The 26921-nt window shown below is 41.3% G+C and overlaps 2 long non-coding RNA genes across 2 annotated transcripts in view; both read left to right on the top strand.

Moving 5' to 3' along the window:
* The first annotated feature begins 1340 nt into the window (after positions 1 to 1340).
* LOC137236841 (uncharacterized) lies at positions 1341 to 7653 on the top strand. Its single transcript, XR_010948667.1, has 3 exons — positions 1341 to 1884; positions 1953 to 2183; positions 7381 to 7653. It is a non-coding gene; the product is annotated as an uncharacterized lncRNA (long non-coding RNA).
* A 5332-nt stretch (positions 7654 to 12985) lies between these two features.
* The window catches only part of LOC137236837 (uncharacterized), a 29594-nt gene continuing 15658 nt past the window's right edge, over positions 12986 to 26921 (top strand). Inside the window, exons 1-2 of the long non-coding RNA XR_010948662.1 lie at positions 12986 to 13292; positions 13950 to 14180. This is a non-coding gene — a long non-coding RNA (uncharacterized lncRNA). The remainder of the gene's footprint in view (positions 13293 to 13949; positions 14181 to 26921) is intronic.

Genomic DNA, 26921 nt, shown 5'->3' with positions numbered 1-26921 from the left:
TTTATATGGAATGTTAAGGTGAATGAGGGCAAAACGAAGTACCTGCTGTCATCGAGCAAAGAGTCAGCGCATACACGCCTTAGCAACCACGCTACTGTTGGCAGCCATAATTTCGAAATAGTTAAATACTTCGTTTAGTTGGGAACCAGCATTAACACTAGCAACAACATCAGAACTGAAATCCAGCGAAAAATCAATCTTGCCAATAAATGCTACTTTGGACTAGGTAGGCAATTGAAAAGTTAAGTCCTCTCTCGGCGAACGAAAATACTACTCTACAAGTCACTTATCGTACCCGTCCTGCTATATGGGGCAGAAGCATGGATCATGACAACAGCAGATGAAGGGGCTTTGGGAGTGTTCCTGAGAAAAGTTCTTCGAAAAATGTATGGACCTCTACGCGTTGGCGATGGCGAGTACCGAAGAGATTTAATGGTGAGCTGTACGAGGTATACGCAGACATCCACATAGTCCAACGAATTAAAAGGCAGCGGCTGCGCTGGCTAGGCCATGTTATGCGAATGAAAGATTATGCTCCGGCCAAGAAAGTGTTTCTATCGGAACCCGGCTATGGAAGCAGAGGTAGAGGGCGGCCCCCACTCCGTTGGAAGGACCAGGTGGAAAACGATTTAAACTACCTTGGTGTGACCAATTGGCGCCGGTTGGCGGAGCGAAAGAGCGACTGGCGCGCCTTGTTGGACGGCCATAACCGTTTAGACGGTTAAACGCCAATTAAGTAAGTAAGTAAGTAAGAGTCAAACTTTAAATATACCTCTGAAATTGCTGCGCATAAAATTAGTACTAATTAATTTCAATAGGCATTATACTCAGATGTAACTAAAATATGTGTCTATGTTTCACCTCTACACTAATTCTCTGTATCACATCTTAAATGGTGCGTGTCCACAATTCGTCGCAACTGATTCAGCTATAGGTTAGACACTATGTGTCTCCGCTTTTCGGTACACCCTGTGCTGTAGCTAGTTCCTTGCAAGCCAGAGGTGACTACTTCACCCACACATTCAAAGCTTTTTTCGCTCTCCACTAACTCATCGACGTTTCATGCTCTCATCGAAATGACAGTTCATTAATTATTCCGGAAAACATTAAAACGAAGAAAAAATATAATTGTTGAGATGTTAATAAAACTCTTACAAGCTCTCGTTTAACCTGGTGTGTAAAAAGGAAAAATGCTTGTGTTTTTAGTTTTGACATGTGTTGGCTGTTTAGGCACTTCTAAATGTTGTTAAATGCTGTAAGTATATTATATGTTAACCTGGCGCTTTAACTAGAGGCAACCAAGTCCTCTTGCCACCAATTGGAATGTGAAGATTCGATTTCCAAAGCCAAAAAAAGGTAACTAAACTAAACTAAACAAAGGTGGTATCAAAAGACGCGTGTCGAGCTTCGTTTTTAGAATCCGAAAGCGGAATTAAAAATTTTGTTCCACAGAACACCTTTCTGCGTTGGCGGCTTTCGCCCAAAATAATATTAAGTTGTGTAGAATCAACGGGATGGCCGATCTGCATCCGGAAAAGGACCAACAAAGTCCATAACGAGGAGTGTCATTGGTACAACAACAACAACATTATTTATTTTCTGCTTTTCATTCATAAGTATGTGCATTTTTAAATAATAAAAAAAAAATGTTATACTATTCTAATAGATAACATCTCTGCTGGGGTGCGATTCAGGACAGAATATGCCAAAACTAGAGGAAACCTACAATTAAATGCAGATTCACGTGTCATTTGCCAAGGATTTACCGGTAACCAAGGTACTTTCCACAACCAACATGCTTTGGAATACGGTACCAAACTGGTTGGATGTATTTCCCCAAAAAAGGGTGGAACTACGCATCTTGGTTTGCCAGTATTTGCTTCGGTAATTTATATTTGTATTGATTAAAAATTGCAATAGTAGATAATGTAATGTGAATTAAAATTGAATAGGTAGCCGAAGAAAAAAAGGCAACTGATCCGCATGCAACTGTTATTTATGTGCTGCCACCGGGAGCTGCTGCTGCTATCCTAGAAGCATTAGAAGTAGACAATTCTTTGATTGTTTGCATCACCAAAGGTGTGCCCTAACATGATATGGTTCGCGTTAAGCACGCTCTCTTAAGGCAAAATAAATCGCGTCTAGTCAGACCCGATTGTCCAGGAATCATCGCACTAGAAAGGGTAAGTAAATTGCCTACCATTTTAAATATATAAACAACATGTATGAATTTGTTAGTGACAATTTGTCATGCTTTGGTTGATAATCAACTGAAGAGAGCAAATACCAAAAAGTTCGAAGTTCATGTAAATACCAATTGATTTCATTAATTAGCGTTTGGAGAGTTAAATACATATGTATGTATGCATAGAACTGCATAGAGAGGGAGGAATTAATTAATTATGATCGTAGATTTACAAGATTTTTGTCATTTTCCCTGCGTCGCCGTTGTCATTACATTGCGTTAAGAGAGGATATCATCACCTTATTACCCACAGACAGTTAAAATTTTAACAAATTTTGCTCTTTTCATTATTGATTCAAAACGTGGAAAGTTATATATCGATCATTCCATGGAGAATGGTAAATTTTAGCAGACTTTCGCATTGCGGTCATTATTAATATTCAATCCCTAGAAGGTTTAATGTATTCATATCAATAGTTCCCGAGATGATCGGGCTAGTGCCTGAATGGTGCTTGTTACCGGAACGTAGATAGCTAGATAATTTATTGAGGATTGCACAGCGACTTGCACATCTTCACAGCACCTTATCCTAGTCGACTTCCTTGATGGACCCTAGCAGTGTTCTTGGCTTCAGGGATTGAATGTGGGAATGCTCTGGCCATGGCGAGCCCATGAACTTACTCCTACGTCTTGAGATTGCGTCGCATTCTGGGAGGATATGGCCGTCTGCTGATCGATCACAAAATCGGCATGTGTTATTCGATAGTATGCCCAGGTTTTGCATACGGCTGTTCAGTCTATAATGCCCTGTAAAAACAGCTCTTGAGATTCTTAGCTTTTCTTGCGACAGATCTATTATTGCCTTGTAGCGACTTGTGCTATAGCCTCCAAACAGTATCTTAGATTGTCTGAAACCTGGCGTATTGCTCCAGTGTTCTTCTCTCTTTTCCCTCCCTTCTATTAAGAAATGCCCCTGTGAGCCAACTAGCAGGAACGGCTCGGGATCGATGGGTGATGCAGTTGCTGCCTCTGTTGTTGTTGTTTTAGCAGTGCTACGCCCCACCTAGTGGTTGCGACCGATCACAAATTGTCATCACTATCCTCTAACGGGAGTCCAAAGAAACTTGCTATTTCAACAGGGGTGGACCATAATGAAAGGGGTGTTACATTACAATTAAAGAGATGGCTGGTGTCATGTGGGGACACATTGCAAGCGGGGCATACATTTTGTATGTCGGGGTTGATTCTGGATAGGTAAGAGTTTAACCTGTTACAGTATCCAGAACGAAGTTGAGCCAGAGTGACTCGCGTTTCCTGGGAAGTATGTGTTCCTCTTCCGCAAGTTTTGTTTACTGTTCTTTGAGTACTGGTTTCACCGGGCAATTCCTGGCATAAAGGTCCGACGCCTGTTTGTGGAGTTCACCAAGGACCTGCTTGTGTTTTTTTTGTTTCATACGGCTGAGTTCTCAGGTGCCGTATTTCCTCAAAATGCTTACGGAGATTATGATGGCATTTAGCGCGGTGGTGGTGCTATCGAGTTTTCTGAAGCCGTGCTGATGACAGGCTAGCTGCAAATTTGCTTTGAAGTAGGGGAGCAAAATGGCTTCAAGCGTCTTGGCTACTGGTGATAGGAGAGGTATCGGGTGATATGACCCTCCTATCTTAGCTGGTTTCCCAGGCTTTAGTAGCGGCACCACCTTGTCCATTTTCCATTTTTCGGGTATGACAAAGGTGTAAAGAGACAGGTTGAAGACATGTGATATATATTTGAAAACCTCTTTCCCTAGGCTTTTAAGCATCGTCATGGCTATGCCGTCTGGGCCGACTGCTTTGGGTGGTTTAGCTGAATTAGCGCTGAATTTATGTTTATGTGCGTATCTGTTGGCCCTCCGTCTATCTTTGTTGACCGTGGAATGCATTATATATTGTCGGCAGAGAGCGCTCGCGTATTTTTTCGCATCCGACAGCACTTTATCGCCAAAGACGATTGAAACTTTGTCGTTGGTTTTTATCCCTTATTTGGGGGTCGCCGGGATCGAGCTGTCTTATAAGGTCACGTTCTCTCACTAAACTTGCGGCCTCCGCCGGGAAGTGGGGCCGAATTTCGGGAATTCTACCGGCGGGAATGAAACGAGCCGAGGCGGATTCAATGACCTTGCCGAAAGCGCGCTCCCCTTGGCGGGCATCAGTCAGAATGGGCGGGAGGGCAGCAAAGCGGTTGTCTGTAAAGGATTTGTATTCGTCCAACTTTCCTTTTTTTAAGTTAATGAAAGTGCGTTTTTCTGTGACGATGAAGTCGGCAGAACGCTCGAGCGAAATAAGTATAGGCAGGTGGTCGGATGCCCATGTTACCATCGGCTGTCAGTTGACGCAATTTACGAGTTCTGCACTCACGATTGAAATATCCGGCGAACTGTGACAGCTTCCTACCATACGTGTGGGGGCGTCTCCGTTTATTGTGCAAAACGTCGTTTCTTCTATTTGATCCGCCAAGATCTCACCCCTACTGTCCGCCCAGTTGCTGCCTCTTTTTTCGGGTTGTCCGCTTGCTGTTGTTGTTATAGCAGTGCTTCGCCGCATCCAATAGGTGCGACCGATTCCAAATTGTCATCAATGTCCAAGGAAACTTTCTGTTTCAACAGGGGTGGACCATAATGAGAGGGGCGTTAGAGGCGTTGGTTCCACAATACATTTGAAGAGATGGTCGGTGTCATGTGCGGACACGTTACAAGGAGGACATATGTTTTGTATGTCGGGGTTGATTCTGGATTTGTAAGAGTTTAACCTGTTACAGTATCCAGATCGAAGTGGAGCTAGAGTGACTCGCGTTTCCCTAGGGAGAGTGCATTCCTCCTCTGCTAGTTTGGTTTTTTGAGTACAGGATTCACCGGGCAATTCCTGGCATATAGGTCCGACGCCTGTTTGTGGTGTTCACTGAGGACCTGCTTATGTTTTTTAGCTTCATACGTCTGTGTTCTCAGGTGCCGCATTTCCTCATAATGTAATGATTGAGTGAACAACAAGGAGCCACAAAAGACTTATAAAAGTTACGGGGACGTCGGATTTTGGGGTCTAGACCAGAGCAACCTGTCTGATGCAACCATCCCTTGCTCGTGACACACTGACAACAGTATTACCGTCCTAAAAAGATTCTTTTCCGGCAAACGAAGAAACCCAGGACCGGGGTTGGGTTCGATACCTTCCCGGAGGAGGAGAGTATGGCGCAGATCCGCTGCAAGGATCGGCTGGGAGGATGACAATTTGTGGGAGGGACGCAACAAATTAAACACTGAGTCCGCCTGCTCATTACGCTCTACTCCCGTGTGGACTAGGACCTAGGGCAACAGTACTACGTTGTGTGCTCCTAATTGATTCAGCTTTTCTACGCACTCAAGGAACAGTGCTGACTTAATTTCGAACGTCGCAATTGCCTTTAGTGGGGCCTGACTGTTTGACTAAGTATGGTAATTGTTTCATTGTAGTATCAGTGCTTAAGGTTCAGCTTAGCGAACTAAGTTATAACGGATGTGCTTTTAGAGGTTCTGATATTTTGGCTCTGGGTCCGAAGACCAATGCCCAATGCCCTCTGGCGTCTTCGAGTCATCTATGTACCATACGATCTTGAGCAGACTAGTAATACATTGCACCCGCCCATACTTATACAGGCGTACCAAGAGACGCAGCAGCCCATTACATATTGGCACAACCGGAGCACTGCTGGAAACTTAATCTATATTAAAGCTATGCATCCAAAAGTGTTTGTACCAGTGGCTGGTGCACATGGAACTGGACCAATGTATGCTGTATTGATGCCTGCACAAATACCAAGCAATGTTTATGTAAATAATGTTACTGCTAATGTCAATTTGCACGGTTGAGCACATACAGTACCTACGTTTATATAAGATGGAACACCGCACTACCTACATGGTGATGTAGCCACCGATCAGGTTGTAAGAGATCACTTTAAATATGTTATTCATAAACACTGATTCTTATATGTTCATTATTATTAAAAGGAGAGGACTGTAGACTCATAACGGGTATTCTGAGTGGACACTGCCTTCTGGTGTCCCATGTCTTTAAATTAGGCTTGGTCTGTGATAGCAGATGCAGAAAGTGCGGGTTGGAGGACGAAACGATCGAACACATTCTGTGCTCGTGTTGGTCATTAAAACAAACTTCTGGTAACACGATGGACTCATTCAGTCTATGTGGGGTCCTCATGAACCGGCCAGTTCAACCAAACTTATTTTTTTTTTTTTTACTTTAGAATCAACCGATTAAGTAAGCGACGTCAGCTCACTAAGCGCCTTCAAATGTGGATCCATAAGGAACATAGGGTCGCCAGAGCCTCGGCTGTTAAAGAAACAGGATTCGCCAAGGGTAGGTGAGGTTGACAATTGGGTGGGATAAGCTATATATTGCGCTGGCAACCCATTGAAAGGGTTGCGCTACAAAACCCCTTGAATCAATTTGGTATTTTAATCGCCTCTTACGACAGGCATACCTACCGCGGGTATACTCTAAGCCACCTAACCCTAAGCGTAAGTGACCTTGGGTGTCCCAAGGCAAGTTCCGTCGTGCATGGTGTTGTTGGGTGAGTGGCCAGCAGGGTGCAACAAATGCACCCTTCAGGGGGATACCCTTGCTGAGCCCAGAAAATCTGGGAAAATTGTATGTACTGGCCAGATGCAGCAAACGAGTATATTCTGTAATAGCATATGATCAACTTGGGGACAACCAAACGTTTATTTTCCTGTCCAACAGGGAACTGGTGCTAGACCCTGCTGCTAAAGAAGGATATGCGTAGTCAAATCACTTCGTTCCTGGGTTACTCGCGAAAAGCAGTTTTAGCAGTACTTTGCCCTTTTCATACTGCACATCCATACAAGAACTTCGGATAATGAATTAAACAGTCATCTGCATTTGTTTGTTTTTGTACCACGTCTAATTTACTTCGTAACATCAATCAATTATCCCTTGTTATAATTTTGTGTTCTCTATGAATGCAACAGCGAAGTATCTTCGGGTACCCCTGATTCTAGTTATCTGAAATCTCCTTGAGTTCCTTGTGCCTTTGGCCTCTCAGACAAGGGCTAATTGTGGATCCCTTTTTATAGAACACTTTTCGGGTTAAATATATTAAAAACTGTAATCTATCCTTACTGATATTAGTTTCTTTCTCATTCTAGGTAATTTGATTTTGACGATGTGCGCATAGCAATATTCCAAATATTCCAGCTGTGGCTGAAGGAAGAACATGAATTTGCTCAAATTATAAGAAAACATATAAGGCGCTAACAAGCATACCATGGGAAAGGGTCAAGACCAAAGGCCCAATATCACCTGTAAATCGACTTTGATAGCACGAATTAGTGCTTCCGGTATTATGCCTACAAAACTCATATGGCTCTGCAAACTGATGTTGAACAATACCACCAGCGCAGGAAATAGACGTTAATGTACTTAACTCGCATGTACATATCAATATACACATATGTAAAGTTCACTAGAGTAATAAGCGAATAATTTAAATTGTAAAAAAATGTTGTATATATGAATTATTTATAATTAAATATTATCTGAACATAAAGGACGCGTTTCATTCATGGAAAAAGTGATTTGACAGAAGGTAGCCGGTACGGGTAACCGCCAAGCCAGTTACCCGCGTTGTTGTTGTTGCATGTTTTGATTAGCGATAACGAAAACATAGCTGAAGAAGTTACTTCAAAATGTAAATAACATCGAGCGAGAAGGAATGTCGAAAACACAATAGGTAAAAGCGAGAAAGCGAGTCACACGTACACTATTTTGAGAGAGCGCGTGCGTGAAACATCACTAGCTCAACAAGTTGCCGCAACACCCCACAGCAACACCGTAACCATGGCAACGTAACGAACTAAGCTAGCAACATCAAAAGCATTGGCTATGAAAAAGGTAACACAAGAAGACAGCAGGCAGTCAGCACGCGATTGTGGTTGTGACCGGAGCTACTATTGGAGCGCTCTGGAAGGCATATCGGATTTGATCATTGCAAACCAGTGCAGTTCATAGGAGAAAGGCGTGGACTAAGAATTGTGGTAAGCAAAAGTCCTCCACAGCATCGTGATCTCGCGCTCAACCAAACGTCAACCGTGGCAGAACTACGTCGGCATCCGCAATAGAAGTGAATCGAAGTGAAACGCCACAACGTGACTGTACCGAGGCTAACGGATTTCACCTAATGGGACGCGAAGTTGTGATTGTTACCCGAGCAGCAATTGAAGGGCATCTGAAAGGCGTATCGGGTTTGACCATCCCAAGACAGTTCTCTTCATAGGAGAAAGCCGTGGGCTGAGGATTGTGGGTAAGCTGGATCGCTCTACAACGCCTTAGACTACGCTCGCTCCCTGCAAAGCGAAGGCCCACAGTGTCACGAGCGCGCGCACCACCGCCGTAAGCCTCGGCAGAACAGCAGAGTCACGCAAGCATACGACGTTGACCACAGCAGAGTGACGCTAACACACGACGTTGGCTACAGCAGAGTTACGCTAACATACGACGTTGACCGCAGCAGAGATACGCAAACATACGTCGCTGGCCGCAGCAGAGCTACGCAAACATACGACGTTGGCCACAGCAGTCACGCAAGAATACGACGTTGGCCGCAGCAGAATCACGCAAACATACGACGTTGACCGCAGCAGAGTTACGCAAATATACGACGTCAACCATACCAGAGCTACACTCACGTAGACGCACCGACATAAGCCGCAGCAGAGACAGCGCAGTCGCTAACGGTAAGAAAAACACGCCGACGCAAGGCGTCGCCGAGATACATTTACACATACCCAGGCAGCGACCAGCAATGCGTCCTAACGTAACGCTCCTAACGGGACACGAGGGACCGTTAGCCCACCACTAATCACAGGGCAAGCATCAAACCAAGTGAAGAATACATACACATCTTTCTTTTATTACATTTTGTATTATTGCTATAGTATATAGAGTTAAAGCAATAAAGTGAATTTTATATGAAAACGATTTACAAGGTGCCCCGAAATACAAATTTATTGTAAGCGAACCTTGGACACGGCGAGTATAACCCAGCACTTATTGAAGAAGCACCGGGGCAAGGAAAAGCTTCGTTACAATTGGCGCCCGAGTAGGGACCCTGAAAATCGTACAACGTCAGAAGGAACATTCCTGACAATAAACCTAACCGGAAAATTGCCGACCAGATACAACGTGGTTAGACAACATTTCAAAGGAGCAGCTGATATCCATCACACAGGAATTGGGTATTGAGCAGATAGGCACCACCTGAGAAATCCGAAAGCGCATATCAGCACTGGCGTCGAAAGCAAATGCTTATAAGGAAACTACAAACACGAGTGAGGTAAATAAAGCTTAGACACCGATTCTGTCGAACGGAGGCGGAACCATGAACATCGCCGATAGACAATCAGAGCAAACCCATTTGGCGTTTCCTCCCAGGAACACAGCACCCCCACAACAGTACTTATCATCCAGAATAGCGGTACAATCCAACGGTACATCTCAGGCACCGATCGTTATGTGCGCACCCATCATTGACCAGGTAAGAAAGTAAAATAAAAAAAAAAAAAAAAGAAAGTGGTCAGTGAAATATGAAGGTGGACGGGACCCTCTAGCTTTTATCGAACGACTGGAAGAACAAGCCGAAGTCTACACGCTCAACGTAGATTGCTCCCAAAAACGATGGCCGAATTGCTAGGCGGCACCGCCCTTCATTGGTTTCGCAATAACAACGTACACTGGAGCAAAAGGACGACCTTCAAGCGCGACTTTTTAAGTTTCTTTCTACCAGCCAGGTACTTCGAACGTCTTGAGGACGAAATACGGCAACGAAGGCAACAAGCCCGCGAAAGATATATGGACTATGTACTAGCGATACAGAGCTTGATGAGACATGCCGGGTACAGCAACGAGCAGCGCCTGGAGAGAATCTACCACAATAGTCACCCCCATTATTACTCTACATTTGCAGAAGGGATTTCAACTCCCTAGGAGAACTCCCTTCCCTCGCCGAGGAATACGAGGGTATCCACGAAGGTTACCGACGGACATCAGACGGCTCACGTCGCGAAGTAGCGAGGCACGTCGTTGGTGATAAAACTACAGATTCATCACCGCAGTTGGAACGATCATCCCACCAGCAGCCACCGAGCGTACAGCGCCACTCACCACCAGAAACTCGGGGTTTCGATCCGAACAGCGTATGTAGGAGGTGTGGCCAAGAAGGACACTATGCGAGGAGATGTCGTAACCAACAGAAAATTTTTTGTTGGGAGTGCGTTCGGAACGATATACGCACTATTTAATGCTGCCGTCGACGTCAGGGAAACGACGGAGGGCATCAGCAGTGCCGAATCAGCAGTAGTTATGTACCAGGACACGTTCGCCTTTTCGGCTGAGCTCACATTGGGGCAGCATCATCGGAGGCAGTTATCGACACAGGCGCCTCAAGGAGTTTCGTTTCAGCCACCCTCGCAAATCACGTGGTAGGTTCTGGAAGAGGAGAGAGGGTAAGAGTGGTCATCGAAATAACAATGGCCAACGGAGTTAGCACTACGATATTCGACGCCGTAAGTACAGAGGTACGCTTCGGAGACTCCTCACTTCACACAGTCCTGCAGGTAATGCCCGAAACAGATGACGACATTGTACTTGGCCTGGACACGCGAGGGATCTTAGGAGCTGCCATATCATGTGGAAGAGGCCACCTGATGCTAACCAGGCCTCTTGCTCAGCATTCAACGCCTCCTCGAGCCACGTCAGAGACCGTTCAGAATATAACACCACCGAGTACGAGTAACGACAGGTACGATATCATCAATCAGATTAACGACGACCTTTCCAGCCATGAAAGCAACGGTATAGAAGGCGAGGTGGATCGCATACCAGAATTCCTGCCAGGAGAACTCCAAAAGCTCGAGGCCATGAGCGGGGTAACGACGGTAGCCGAGCACAAGATCGTCTTGACTGACGACCGCCCCATCAAGCAACGGTATTTCCCACGCAACCCAGCGATGCAGAGTATAATCAATACCGAGATCGACGAACTCCTCGCGAAGGGATGCATGAAGCCATACAACACATATTAGACAAACTACGACGAGAAAAATATATAAGCAGCCTCGACCTGAAAAATGGCTACTGGCAAATGTCACTGGAACTAAACAGTCGCCCCTACACGGCTTTCACAGTACCCGGACGCGGCCTATTCCAATGGCGTGTCATGCCCTTTGGCTTGCACGCAGCACCCGCAACGTTTCAGAGGGCGCTGGAACAGGCCATTGGGCCAGAAATGGCGCCCCATGCTTTTGCGTATCTGGATGATATAATCATCATAGGCGTCACTTTGGAGGAACACATCCAAAATTTACGAGAGATGATGTTACGACTGCAGCGCGCCAACATCAGGATCAATCCAGAGAAGTGTGATTTCTTTAAAAAAGAACTCAAGTACCTAGGTCACGTGATCAGTGATAAAGGGATTCACACGGACCAAGAAAAAGTTGCCGCTATTCAGGAACTGAAGCCACCGACCAGCGTGAAAGAAGTACGCCAATACCTAGGGATAGCCTCGTGGTACCGCCGTTTCGTGCCCGATTTCGCATTATAAGCCAGCCGCTCACCACCCTGCTAAAGAAAGGCAAGCATTGGAAATGGGGAACCGAACAGCAGCAAGCGTTGGACATCATCAAACGGAAACTCACCGAAGCACCCATACTCGCATGTCCAGATTTCACGAAAACGTTCACCCTGCAGACGGACGCGAGTAACTACGGGTCTGGGGCAGTGCTGACACAGGAATTATAAGAGGGCGAGCGGGTGATCGCTTACGCCAGTCGGCAGCCCAACAAGGCAGAGGCCAACTATTCGCCCACCGAAAAGGAGTGTCTGGCTATCGTTTGGGGAATTCGTAGGATGAGGCCATACTTGGAAGGCTACAAGTTTAAAGTGATAGCCGACCACATGTCACTTAAGTGGATAAATTCCATTGAGAGACCTTCTGGTCACATAGCGCGATGGGCCTTGGAACTACACCAGCACACCTTCGACATTGAGTATCGCAAGGGGAAGCTTAACACGGTGGCGGACGCCCTATCTCGACTGCCGCTGGAGACATTACGACTTACACCGACGACGGAACCACAATGCAAGTAGTGGCACAAGCGTGTCGGCGTAGTACGCACAAACGCGGAGAAACATGCCGACTATACGATACAAGATGGACAGTTATACCGGCATATTCCCTGCCGGTCACATGACGAAGAGGCGGTACCATGGAAACTGTGTGTGCCCACACCACACAGCGAGTACTAAAGGAAAATCATGACATACAAAGCGCGGTGATGGCTGAATGGTTATAGCAGCGGCGCCTAAACGTTGCCGATGAAGGAATTTAGCAGTTCCCGAAATAGATCTATACAACGAGCTTTGGCAGTTGTCTAAATTTTTTCTTTCTTCTATTCTAATTTAATAATTTTTTCAATTAAGAAAAAATTTGTCATAACAATAATAATGATAAAATAATTATTGTTAAGCCTTGAGCTCGATTAAAACCCGCGATCTTACAAATAAGTAGGGCGATATAACAACATAAATTGTTAATACATCCCAGAGCACGGGGAAAAAGTGTCAATAAAATATGACACTATGGCATCATTGTCATCAAACAAGTCCAATTTTCACATGCATTCTGCAACAGATGTCGCAGTGCTGTGAATATCAATTGCCCTACGAGCCAGAGGTAACTAGTTCACCCACACATTCAAAGCTTTTTTCGCTCTCCACTAACACATCGACGTTTCATGCTGTCATCGAAATGACAATTTATTAATTATTCCGGGAAAACATTTTAAAACGAAGAAGAAATATAATTGTGATAATAAAACTTACAAGCTCTCGCTTAATCTGGTGTGTAAAAAGAAAAAATGCTTGTGCTACGGGCTTTTAAGTTAAGTTGTGGCATGTGTTAGCTGTTTAGACACTTCTAAATTAACCTGGCGCTTTAACTGGAGGCAACCTCTTGCCACCAATTTGAATTGGAAGATTCGATTTCCAAAACCAAAAAAAGGTAAAGTTTTACAAGACAGTGCATAAGCTAAACAAAGGTGGTATCAAAAGACGCGTGTCGAGCTCCGTTTTTAGAATCCCAAAGCGGAAATTAAAAATTTTGTTGAACAGAACACCTTTCTGCGTTGGCGGCGTTCGCCGAAAATAATACTAAGTTGTATAGAATCGACGGGATGGCCTAGAAGGTTTCATCTAGTCATACTAAATCGCTCCCGAGATGATCGGGCTAGTACCTTAATGGTGCTTGTTCCCTTAACGTACCCGATCTGCATCCGGCAAAGGGCCAACAAAGTCGATAAGGGGTAGTGTCTTTATTGCTACAACAACAACAACATTATTTACTTTCTGCTTTTCATACGCATGTGCATTTTTAAATAATAAAAAAATGGTATAATATTCTAATAGATAGCATCTCAGCTGGGGTGCGATTCAGCTCAGAATATGCCAAAACAAGAGTAAACCTACAACTAAATGTAGATTCACGTGTCTTTTGCCAGGATTTACCGGTAAACAAGGTACTTTCCACAACCAGAATGCTTTGAAATACGGTACCAAACTGGTTGGATGTATTTCCTCAAATAAGGGTGGAACTTATATTGATTTGTATTGATTAAAAATTGCAATAGTAGATAATGTAATGTGAATTTAAATTGAATAGATAGCCGAAGCAAAAAAGGCAACTGATCCGCATGCAACTGTTATTTATGTGCCGCCACTGGGAGCTGCTGCTGGTATCCTAGAAGCATTAGAAGCAGAAATTTCTTTGATTGTTTGCATCACCGAAGGTGTACCTTATCATGATATGGTTCGCGTTAAGCACGCTCTCTTTAGGCAAAATAAATCGCGACTAGTCAGGCCCGATTGTCCAGGAATCATCGCACCAGAAAGGGTAAGTAAGTTGCCTAGCATATTAAATATATAAACCAGGCATGCTTAACCAAGGAACCAATATCATTTCGTTACGATAATTAACGTTAATAAACGAAACAAAGTCATTTCGTTTCGTTTATTAACGTTGATTATCGTAACGAAATGATATCGGTTCGTTGGTTAAGCATGCCTGATATAAACAGCATGTATGAATTTGTTAGTGACAATTTGTCATGCTCTTGTTGATAACCAACTGAAGAATACAAATACCAAAGAATTCGAAGTTCATATAAATACCAATTGAGATCTTTGACTAGCGTTTGGAGAGTAAAATACAAATGTTTGTATGCATAGAACTGCATAGAAAGGGAGGAATTAATTAATTATTATCAGTATATTACCCACAGCCAGTTAGAATTTTAGTAAATTTTGCTCTTTTCATTACTGATTCAAAACGTGGAAAGTTATATATCGATCATTCCATGGAGATTGGTAAATTTTAGCAGACTTTCATACTGGGGTCATTAGTATTCAATCCCTAGAAGGTTTAATGTAGTCATATCAATAGTTCCCGAGATGGTCGGGCTAGTACCTCAATGGTGCTTGTTACCGGAACGTAGATAGATAGATAATTTATTGAGGATTGCACAGTGACTTGCACATCTCCTTCACAGCACCTCCTCCTAGCCGACTTCCTTGATGAACCCTAGCAGTGTTCTTGGCTTCAGGGATTAAATGTGGGAATGCTCTGGCCATGGTGAGCCAATGAACTAAGGCCTAAGTCTTGAGATTGCGTCGCATTCTAGAAGAATATGATCCGCCGTCTGCTGATCGATCACAAAATCGGCATGTGGCCTGCGAAAATCGTTGGATCATGTCCCTGCAGAAATCGTTGCATCATGTGGTGCACTGGAGTACTTACCATTATAATCCACGGTAATGGAGCAATAGACCAACTCATGTTTCTACACGAACATATTGTAAGCTGATCATTGCTCGTTTTTAACGATTGTAATCACTACACGATTTTTATTGGACTGTGGGTACTCCATGGACTACTCTGACGTAATGTGGTACCAAGCTGGAGTATATGGTCCAGTCCTAGGACATCGCAATGTTAATTGGCCCACATTTTTTGTATGAATTGTGGTCAATTTTGGAGCACTCACTTGGTCCATAGCGAGTACTCCATACATGCATGGAGTACTCGCGATTTTTGCAGGGTGTTATTCGATAGTATGCCCAGTTTCTGCATACGGCTGTTCAGTCTATAATGCCCTGTAAGAATAGCTCTTGGGATTCTTAGGTTATCTTTCGAGAAGTCTATTTGTGCCCTGTAGCGACTTGTAACATAACCTCCTAACAGTAACATAGATTGTCTCAAACCTGGAGTGTTGTTGTTGTTGTAGCGATAACGTTACTCCCGAGCGCTTTGGGGAATGTTATCGATGTTATGGTCCTTTGCCGGATATAGATCCGGTACGCTCCGGTAACACAGGACATTAAGGTTCTAGCCCGACCATCTCGGGAACGATTTATATGGCCACATTAAACCTTCAGGCCATCCCTCCCTCTCCACCCCCAAGTTCTATGAGGAGCTTGGGGTCGCCAGAGCCTCGTCTGTTAGTGGAACAGGATTCGCCGCGGATAGGTGAGGTTGACAATTGGGTTTGGAGAAGCTATATAGTAGCTCTGTCAAGTTGGCACCTACTTGGGCGAATAATTAAAAAAACCATATCTCATTCGCTTGTCCACCGTTTGTCCATGTTTGTCCAGGAAAAATTTTCGTTTGTCCACCTTTTGTTAAAAAGTTATTTCAAAAAAAAAATCGTGTGTGAAGTTGGCACCTCCATTTTCGAGTATTTAAAAAAACTAAATGCCATTCGTTTGTCCAACGTTTGTCCATGTTTGTCCACCTTTTGTTAAAAAGTTATTTCAAAAAAAAAAAAAATCGTGTGTGAAGTTGGCACCTCCATTTGCGAGTATTTAAAAAAACTAAATGCCATTCGTTTGTCCACGTTTGTCCAGGAAAAATTTTTGTTTGTCCACACGATTTTTGTTTTTTTTAAATAACTTTTTAACAAAGGGTGGACAAACGAAAATTTCTCCTGGACAAACATGGACAAACGATGGGCAAACGACGGACATACGATTTAGCACAAATGCGAAAAAAATGTTGGGGTTTTTTCGAAAAAAAAAAATATTTTTGTTATAAATTTTTAACAAAAGGTGGACAAACAATTTTTCCTGAACAAACGGTGGACAAACGAATGGGATATGGTTTTTTAATTATTCGCCCAAGTAGTTGCCAACTTCACAGAGCTCTATATAGTGCGCTGGCAACCCATTGAAAGGGTTGCGCTACACAACCCTTTGAATCAATTTGGTATTTTAGTCGCCTCTTACGACAGGCATACCCATGATACAAAAAATGGAGGTAGTTCCATTTAGTGTGGCGTTAGCCACTTGACTTTTGTGGGGACAATGACAATTTCACCAAAAACAAGCTACCAGATTGAAAAATATTACGAATTTTTCTAACTTTGATGGATGTCATGTTAACGAATACGACTAAATTACTTTCAAAGTTATTTTAAATAAAAAATAAATAACAATGAGCCCCATGCTTTCGAAATATTTTAATACGAAATATCAGCCTAGAAAAGAAGGCTTTTAATAAGTTTTTCGAGCCCCCGAAAATTTTTTTGGTAGAAGAAACATGGATCGAAGTATGCAAAGCAAGGGAATATAGCCTTCTTAAGTGTTCGTACGTTTGCTCAGAACATTTACGTGTTATGGATTCGCATTTTCTACGGATCAGCAAGGAAGGCAGTCGGCATGATCTGGTGGTGCACAGTGGCTAGTCATGCCGGCTGGGCGGGGTCCTTGCCCACCTTACTGTTTCTGCGCCATAACAAAAAAAGTTCCTATCATGCCTATTCAAATCAACTGACAAAAAAGCACAGAGACGACTCAAAACGCTTGAAATTCACATTAAAACAACATCCGGCCGAACCGGATGTCACGGACAGACCGTAACAACATTCAAAATTTTAAAAATTCAAAAAAGAAATTAAAAAAAATCTAGCGCAAAAGAAGACGAAACTAACCGAACCGGAAATGACCGGTTACTAACTGTTAGAAATTAAAATACAAAAAAAAAACGCTGAAAATTAAAATTTAAAAAAAGCTGAAAATAAAAATAAAAGGAAAGGGCCGAATATATTTAGGGGACGCCGCGGGTGTTGTTACGACGCCCGGTGCTTGTCCCACCTTCAAAACCATATCCACCGACGCACCTAATTTTCGGTGGCCCCTTACCTGTATGACCTAGTGCCTTCTAAATCAAAAAGACTGCCAGCATTCCCATTACAACAATATTTTTATTGACAAGTCATTATATAAACGAAAAAAAAGCTGAATTAATACTAGGCAAAACTTGAGAGATTACAGCTAACTAATGTTAAATCTTCCAAAATCACGATCAAAAGAGGCGGAGGCTTGCTTATCATTGAAAGTTAATTTGGCTTTTATAGCTTAATTGATCTCCTGTTAATCAGGATAATAAAAGAAAACTGAGTCTGTTTAGATGTTGATTTTGTAAGATAATATTCCTCACAAACGTTCTGATGTAACACCTAGATACATTAATTCAAAGAGTTAGGTACTCAGACGTTACATACATCAATTTTGCAATTCACATTGATAGAACGAAAACTGAGGTCATCTTGATACAACTGTGATCATGCTAGTTCGAAAGTTTGTTTTCAAAATAATAGTCTGAAGACAGTTGACTTGAAGTCGAAAATAACAGATCCTGTCGCTTCGATTGCTGCACGATTAGTCTACATCGGTCAACTTCAAAATCAACTAAATTCTTCTTTTGGTTCCCTTTTTTTTTGAACTTAGTGTAAAAGCGTTTAAATGTTATTGCCAATGCAATTTGGAAGTTTGTTGCTAACTGGTTGGAGCGAGGTAAAAAAAACTTTCGAGAACATTGATCAAAGTTAGATCAATTGGCCAACTACTTGTAATCTCTTCACCTACTATACAAATTTACTTATCCCAACTACGTTGTATATCTGTGTTGCTATTGTTCTGCACAACACTGTAGGTGCTTGTGACCCTTGCACTTATCTAGAATCTGGCCGAAATACCTACTCCAAAAAAATGTATTGGTTGCTAAGTTAGAGGAAGGCCCTAGATGCACGGCCGTAGCCAGCAGTGAACATTTGGGTGAGCTCGACCAATTTCGAGTGAGCTGAAATTTTTTCTAGTAAAAATCGTAACAGTTGATATTAGAAGGCACCTTTTTTATTGATGAAGTCGTAAATCGAATGAATACATATCAACTTATTTCAAAAATGCATATTAAACGTTAATAAAGTTGTATTTTCCTATTTTTGTCGGCAAATTTACGCAAAATATCATCCATTTTTAATGAATTCATGAATTATTATATTATTATGAATTAATGAATTTTTTTCAAAAGCAAGAAATGAAATATCTCGTAGCCGTTGATCGGTCATTGTTGAACGCCGAATCGCATCTATTCTTGGAAGCGCAGAAAATGATGATTCGTTGATTGATGTACTTCCGCCAAATGTCTCGATGGCCTCAAAAAGGCAATACGTTCTTGGAAATGCCATTTTGACGAGAAACAATATTTGAAGAATACTTTTGTCATTCGATTCAGGTTTATTTTTCTCATTAATGAGAAAAGTTTTGACAACAGAAAACTCTTCTCGTGATGGCAATATTATTTGAAGTTCAGCCAATGATTTTAAAGCGCTGTAGTCGAAATTTTCATCCAAAAAGTTGTTTGCAGTTTCGACTGCAATCCGGATATCATTATTGTTTTCGAATCGTTCATTCATTTCCAAAATAATCGAGTCAATTAAGAAGAATGTTTATCAATATCACGCTCACCCAGAGTAGAGTATACAACGGACTCGCTTAGTAGATAGGATCGATGTTGAATTCTTAACGGTCTCGGAACCGGCGCATATTCAACGTCATCAAGTTTTTTTTAGCTGAGCCTAGAAATTCGGAAAAAGATTCACCAGTTCGTAAAGCGCTTACTTTTTCCTTCACCGCCTTAATTACAGGCATTGCTTTGCGGTAGCCAACATCACGTGCTTGCAAAATTTTGTTTGCTGGTTCCATTATTCCTAACAATTTGCTAAGAAATTCAAGCAAAAATATGAATTTTTCCTTCACCATGGAATCAAGCAATCCAACAGCCAAAAGCATATCGTCTGCACCAAGATCATGTCCTGCTCCATCTTTTATTTTTATCAACGAATTTAGTAGCTTATCGAAGTTATTTTTGATTGCAAGTATTGCTTTATAATGTCCTGACCAACGTTGCTCAATAAGCAGAGGAATTTTTGCTCCTTCATACAATTTTCGAACTTTGAAGCGACTGAAAAAATTGTGAAGTTGTTTGACTTGATCAAAGAAAAGTCGGAACTCAGAATTATTTTTCACGATTTCCACAACGACAAGATGAAGGCGATGATTAATGCAATGTACATATGGTATTTTGCGATCAAAATATATCTGCATCAAAGCCTGTAAACCGCCCAATCGACCACTCATTACCGCTGCTCCATCAAAACACTGGCTCAAAATCTTTTTGCAATCCACTGCAAGCTCTTGCAAGCGATCGATGATCAGTTGGCAGAATCCTTTGGCTGTGATATCATCAGCTTTTTCGAAAGAAAGCAGTGTTTCGGTTGGATTTCCATCAACAATGTATCTAAATGCAATCGAAAATATCTCGTTCCCATTTCTATCTGTTGAACCATCTGCCATTAGTGTTAAATATGAAGATTCATTTAGCTCTATCACAATTAATTGACGAAGACAATTTGCAATAATGTTGATAATATAATTTTGTATCTGAGGCGATGTATAGATAGCATTTTTGGGCATAGATTCCTGACACTTTCGCAAATGATCATATTTTTCGAGCATGTGTTGGAAGAAACTGTTGAATAGTCCCAATTCTTCATTCTCGTCGTTGTTCCAATTACCACGGTAAGGCAGCTCGTTCTTTTCCAAAAATAAAACAGTTGAAACAATTTCCTTAAAATAGTACCGTCTCTTTTCAAGCACAGTTTCATTAAGAAGGCTTGATATTTCTTGATTTTTTGCAATTCTTTGCGAATGCAGCTTCCAAGCAAGTATAGCATCTAGATGTGTGTTGCTCGTCTCATGCTTTTTGAAACTCTGTCCTTTGGCGAGTGCTTTCGACCAAAGTTTATATCCTTAAGTACAAAAAACATCACTTGAATTCGTAATGGCAAACTGACGACACGGGAAACAGTATGCAGCATCTTTTTGCTTGAATACTCAAGCCATTGATATGCATTCAACCATTTGAATTGGAATGATCTGCCATCCGATTGTTTTGGAAATTTGTATTCTTCCAAGCGATGATCAAGCTTTGTTGATCCCTTTGGTGAAATATCGGAGGGAATGACATTAGTTCCAGATGATGTTGCAATTTCTTAAATAAAAAAAACATATGATATTACATCTGCTGAATGATATTTAAGTTTAATCGATTACGTGAAAGCCACTCACGGTTCAAAGATAATGAAATGTTGGCAATTGTTGACGTAGACGACGATGATGTTATTGTTGCTGTGACTTGAGTTGTTTCGATCTCTATATTTAGATTTCCAGTTGCTCGCACTATTAGTTCCACATCTGAATTTTGATTCGCTGGGTTAGCATTAGAAGAATTTGAGCTACGTGGTCCTGGAAAAATCAAATCCATCGGACCATGAGCAATCTTCAAATCAAATGCCAATACCACTTTCATTTTAAGAAATCGAAATGCATTCGTATGTAAATTTCCATCAATAATATTCTTACCAAAACAATAATCCAATTTTGGTTGCTTTGTTAGCTGATTCAATTGATTTGTATTACGTTTACTCATATTTGTAACGTTTATCGTATTATTTCTGTCCTTTTTTATGTATAAAATACCGTAGTTCACAATATCTAGTATACATTGCACATATACATTGTATAGCGTACATTGTATATCCTTACTAGTAGCGCAAGTAACAGCAGATTTTTTGGAAGGCGCAAAAACAACAAAAACAACACAGGGTGTGTTCAATTCACCACGTAGTACGTGTCAGCTGATTGTTTTCATACATGGCAGTGTTGCCTATAAATACGTTTGTATGATGGGTATGGATCGTTTGCAGTTGTTTTATAAAAATACCTAATAAGTTGTCCGCATAATGTTGAAATAACCTGTAATTACTATAATAATATTTTTTTTCAAATCGATTCTAGTCGGAAATTTAGAAATATTTCAATAAAATTTTAGGGTCAGCTCGACCAATTTTTGGGTGAGCTCAGCTCACTCAAGCGTGCCTCTGGCTACGGCCGTGCCTAGATGTAACCAGTAAGAGGGGGAGGGATACATTTAGAAAAAAAAATGTGGTATTTTATTTTAGTTTGTTTTACTGTAGTTTATTTTATTTTATTCTGTTTTATTGGAGTTTTATTTCTTTTCTTTATTTTATTTATGTTAGGTTATTTCCTTTTAGTCTATTTTATTTCAATTAATTTATTTTAGTTTGGGTAACTTTATTTTAATTTAATATTCATTTTTGTTTAATTTTACCATTACTTTCATTTGAACATATTTTCAAATTCATTCTTCTCTAAAGTACATATTCATCCATGATTTAAACTAACATTTACGTATGCTTATCTATGTAGTAGGCAGTGCGTCAATCGCGCAGACCTATTTATACGGTTCACTAGATAACTTAAGTTAACGTTTATAACGCACATAGTGTATAGTTAAAATTTTTTTGTAATATTTTTGTTTTGTATTCGTAGTAAATATATTCAAGTTAAACGTAATCTTTTAAATCTATAGTAAATCATACTCATTAAAGAAATTGTTTTACATATTTAAGTAAAACGTAAACTTTTAAATCTATAGTAAATCATACTCATTAAAGAAATTGTTTTACATTTAACAGTCAGTGTTGGTATTGTTTTGTTTTTTTTTTTTTTTGTTTTTTTTCTTCTTGCTTCTAAATTAATTAAACTTCTTTAACTTTACTTTAGGTTACGTTTACATTTTTAACTTTGCAACAAGTGGATGCTGCATGCTCTCTTTGATTTAGGTATATGTATGTATGTATTACGTGTAAAGATTTTATACTAGTGTTGTAGCCTTAAGTTTGAATATTGTTTAAGTGAGTTGTGCTCACTTAAATAGCAAATGATATTCCTGTCCTTAATTGAACTTTTGTCACCTAACCCCACCTATGACTTGCGATCACTTCTCCAAGTGACTTGCGTTCACTTCACTAGTTATGACTTGCGTTCATACAACCCTGGCGGTAGAGTAGACTGGAGTTGCCATCCAGTGCTTCCAGTCAACAGTGTTGGAATTGCTTTCCATCACTAATCTATGCTATAAATACAAGTGCAATGCATTAACTCGCTCTCTTGTTTACGTGGAACACTGGACACCTACCAGCAACTAGCATCATATACCTTTTTATAAAATTTGTATCGGATCATCAACTCCGGCGCGAGTAAAACCATCATCATCTACGCCACATCCAACTCCAGGAGAAAAGCAAAGGAAGTATTATCCCAAAATCGTAAGTTATATCTTTCTATATAAAAACAACCGAGGTAGCATTTGCGCTGCGGTACTCCCCTAAACTAACCTAACCCTTGCGCGGTCATCCCCACCCTTGCGTGAGATTGGTTCTCGAAGCCCACCTAGCCCTTGCGCGGCCGCAAGACGGATCAAAATCCCGAATCATACCCTTCAAATTCACTATTCAAATTCATTTCATAAAAATGTTCGTTCCGTTGTGGAATTAGTTATCTTTCCATCTTATATATTTGCTGTGTGAAGTATCAGCGTTTAAGTTCCAATTGTTAGCTTTAAGAGTTTAAATTCAATAAATGAATTAATATTGAAATACGCATTTGCGTCAATGCGTTAAACATTTGGTCCTTGCGAGCCAAATTTGAATCAGTGGCAACGCAAAAAGTACAACACTGGATATATCGCTATCGCCCCATCGCTAACTTTTTCACTCGAACTTTTTCAACTTGCGCGTGTGCTCCCAAATTTTGAAAAATTTGAAGTAAAGTTTAAATTAAACTAAAAGTAAGTTTAAAGTGAAGGGCTAAAAACCGAATTTACGAATTTAGCAAACACAAATCTGCGGCCTCCAACAATTTGCACACAACAGAATTATTGTGAAAAGTGGTCCAGTGGACAAAAACAAAAAGCCGGTCACAAGCATCTGGCGAAATTTTTGCGGCAAGTCACTATTTCGGCAAATTCATTTGAGAAAATCCTGGAAAATACCTATTGCGACATGAGAACCGTCAGGATTCGAACGTAAGTCCATGAATTGACATTTTTTCAAGAACATACATATATTGGCATATAGACCCGGTATAGTTAACGGGAACCGTTACTTGCGTCCAACCCTAACATCTTTTGAGAAAACCGCTTATCTTGGGCTTCTCAAATATTGAAGATCCCACGTTATTTTGCATATAACGTGTTTGCTACCACTCTTATCTACATATCTCCATCATTATCCATCAATTCTACACATACCACGTTTATTTATAGATCACACAAAAATTTTGTATCACAAAACATTCAACATCATACGTATATTTCAATGAATTCGGGGGAAATTCCCTAGTAAACCATGCTAAGTTTCCATTTGTGAAATCCCTTCGATATCAGTGGGGCATTCCATAATTAACATTGCTTAGTTTCTTTCGGTGAAGTTCTTCGTGAGCATTGCAAAACCGCTTAAGTCCGCATTCGTTTTTGAAAAATCGTTATCCCTCTGAGCGACAGACGGAAAGTTCACTCTCCAAATAAGTGTTTCTCGGCTTGCGTCTGTAGTGTTGAAGTTTCTAATCCTAAACCCGAATCTTCGTGCACAATACCACTTGTGAACTAAAATAATCTCCACCCAGCTTGTCTTCCTGGTCATTTTTATCAAATCAAACCCTCGATACCGTCTCCAACCATTCCTTCATCAACAGAAATCATGTCAAAATTTATCTTTGACTCCAACAATGTGGTGAAATTGTGCACCAATTTTCAAAAGGAAGATCCTGATGACCCAACGGACTCTTTATTGGAGGTCAAGTTAGATGACCTCAACGGTCGCTGGGCTTCGTTAAAAAACGCCAATGAAAACGTCTGCATAGCTGAGGACAGCGCAGTTTCTGGAGAGTTTAAAGAGGAAGCCCACAACAAATTTCAGCTTTGTACTGACTCTTTCTATATCTGTAAATCACACATATTGGATCAATTAAAAATCCTCCGTGGGAATTCATCAGAGTCCGGCAATAACTCTCATGGGAATGCAACAGGGGCAGGCAATACCTTCCGTCAGTCTCTGCCTTTCGATCTCAGCTCGGTGTCGTGTCTCAAGGTGGCACCGTGTGATACAGAAATCTTTTACGGTAGCTATGAGGAGTGGCCATCCTTTCGTGATATGTTCACGGCCGTTTATCTATCACTTGCGAAATAAGACTCGAGGAAAGGCAGGCGCGATCGTAAAGCAGTACCCTTTGTCCGATGACAATTTTTCATTAGCATGGGAAGCGCTAAAAGCCCGATTCGAAAACAAACGAATCTTAATAGATAAACAATTGAAATTGCTCTTCAACATTCCTCAAGCTACCTCGGAGAGTAGCGAAGGAATTCAAAAGATACAGAACACCATCAATGATTGTCTTGTGATCCTAAAAACGCAAGGAATTTCCGTTTCCGAGTGGGACCCCATTTTAATTTATTTATGTTCCTCAAAGTTACCAGAGGAAACGCTGTCTCTGTGGGAACAGTCCCTAGAATCTAGGAAAGAAATTCCCAACTGGTCCCAGATGAACCAGTTTCTGACCAAGCGTTACGAAGTGGTTGAACGCCTACATGAATATAAAGGCACTAAATCACGCACTTCGTTCCCATCGAAATCTTCGCCTAAAATCCAATCTTAACACTCTCAAGAAAAACTTGCGTTTACTTGTAGATTGTGCATCGATAGTCATCCCTTGAAATCTTGCCCCGAATTCCGAAAACTAAGCGTACCGGAGCGTACCAAATTTGTGAAGGATATCCGGTTTTGCACGAATTGCTTCGCTTACAACCATTCATCTATCAACTGTCCCAGTGCTTTACGATGTCTGCACTGTAAGAAAAACCATCACACCATGTTACACCCTCCCTCAACCAACCAGCCCGAATCAAAGGCTACGCCTAGCACATCCGCATAAAAGGCAACCAATCTATTACACACCGAATCTTCCCAAGAGTCCAGGCATCGAATCTTCAACCTAACCGACGGCAATTGGGAAGAGTCTCCTTCTCCCAAAAAACCTGACTCCGAAGTCCAGGCTAATTTCTCCACTAACAACGAGAAAATCCTCCTTCCCACAGCCCTAGTGAGCATCGAACACAGGGGTTCTATCTTCACGGTAAGAGCACTAATCGATCAAGGTTCACAAAAAAGCCTCGTGTCCGAAAAAATACAACACCGTTTAAAACTACCTACCTATAAAGAAAATTTTTCAGTCGCTGGGATGGGCGGAAAAGTAGTAAAAAATGCTAATCGTGTCTGTCAACTCACGTTAGTATCGAAACTCAATCACACTCGTATCCATACAAACGTCATCGTCTTAAAACAGCTCACCAGTTTTCTTCCCTCCTTTAATCTATCAAAACCAAATCTTTCGGAAATTCAGGATTTAGATCTTGCGGATCCATACTTCTACACACCCGGTCCCATTGATCTTGTCATTGGCAGTGACCTTTTACCCCAGGTCCTCCTACAGGGAATAAGATATGGAGTTTTTGGAAGTTTGCTTGCGCAAAATACCGTTTTTGGTTGGTATCTGAGCGGACCACTGACCTCCACCCAATGTTCTACCTTTCATACTCATACCATGTTACATCCTCCAGTGACGAGAAAGCCCGGACCAAAGGCTACATCAATCACACTTTCTACAAATACCACCAACCTATTGCGAACCGAATCCTCTCTGCATACCAGACATCCCATCCTCTATCTAACCCAAAGCAATTGCAAAGAGTCATCGTCTTCTAAAAAGTCGGAAATTCAGGCAAATGTTCCAACAAAAAGCAAGAAATTTATACTCTCTACCCCTAGAGAAAAAACAACATTTATTAGCGGAAAGTTGCAATCTATCGCCAAACGGTCACCACCCAAGGGCACCATTTCTATTACATCTTCGGGAGGAAATATAGAGAGGAAAAAACAAATCATTTCCACGTATTCGAATTTCCTTGGCCCCGCAGGATTGCTATCGCCATTAAAAAGTTATATTAGAATATTTATATTGCTAATATATTTCATTTCCCTTTCCCATAATGAGTTTTCATCCATTTCACATCATGGCTTCTCAAAAACTAATTTTCAAATATCGCATATAGTCAGCATATACATGCTGGAACTGTGCATATATATATTGGAACTGTGTGGAGTTTTTCTAATGGCTCACAGCATCAAACATTTATATAATCTTCCCATCTCAAAACAATTTTACTCTCCCGAGTGAAAAATCCTCCAAACATATGGAGAATGCATTTATCTAACGTTATTTCTACAAACATACAAAATGTTGGAATCCCCAAATCTCCCAACTACAGACCACGGGCCTCACATGAATCAACACTCCAGTTCCTTCGGAGTCGAGCATG

Source organism: Eurosta solidaginis, chromosome 1, assembly GCF_040869045.1.
Source record: "Eurosta solidaginis isolate ZX-2024a chromosome 1, ASM4086904v1, whole genome shotgun sequence".
Lineage (NCBI taxonomy): Eukaryota > Metazoa > Arthropoda > Insecta > Diptera > Tephritidae > Eurosta > Eurosta solidaginis.
The sequence above is the reverse complement of the archived record's forward strand: the minus strand, read 5'-3'. Positions and strand labels throughout refer to the sequence as shown.